Source organism: Atta cephalotes, assembly GCF_000143395.1.
Source record: "Atta cephalotes unplaced genomic scaffold scaffold00086, whole genome shotgun sequence".
NCBI lineage: Eukaryota > Metazoa > Arthropoda > Insecta > Hymenoptera > Formicidae > Atta > Atta cephalotes.
In genome coordinates, this window is record NW_012130150.1 from 210,950 (window position 1) to 211,841 (window position 892).

An 892-nucleotide genomic window follows, 5' to 3' on the forward strand; every position below is an offset into this window, starting at 1 on the left:
AATTAAGATCACCACAGTGTCATCAAGCTTAAAAGAATTAATTACTCCGGCATTCAATTAATTAACTTTTTAACCGAATCACAATTTATAAGTGACAAAAGGTAGAGCTAACAATAGTCTACCAGTACCGAAACTCTCGTCTCTTCGTCTCTCATCTCCGATGTTTGATCATTTTTGCGCGCGATCAGTTACTACTTCGGTCGACTTGTTATCGAATAGAACGATGTTGACATTGCTCAACTATCACGTCATCTCTTTCATTCCTCCCTCAATTTTATTTTAATTAGAGAATTTGTAGGATTTTAATTAAGGCGGCAATTTTCCTGGTGAAGGAAACGTGTGTGTGCTTTATATGCGAACGTCGAAATTCCGCTCGGCGCCATGCAGAGTCTCACGTTCTTACGAGCCGCCGTCTCGTCGTCGTCGCCATGCAATTACATCATCGAAAACAACGCGAAAACGTATAATATAGTATATTTCCCACACGCCAACGCGAGCGTAACAAATTATATCGTAGCAAAATTTATAACGTCGAGCTCGTCAGAGTTTCGACTTCTTCGTTTTCAACGATAACGAATACTGAAGTGTGAAAAATTATAAGAGAAAATGCAGATGTTTATTAAAATTTCTATCAAATTAAATTAATATTATCACATTTTAATTTTTAATTTAATAATATGAACAAAATTAACAACACACTTGTAAAATTATTTACATTACATTTACATTTACATAAATTAAAAATACATTTGTACTTGTACAAATATATTTATTTTGTCATTGTTATTAATTCACAAATTTATTAAAAAACACAAACACACACACATACACACACACACACACACACACACACACACACACACACACACACACACACACACACACACACTAC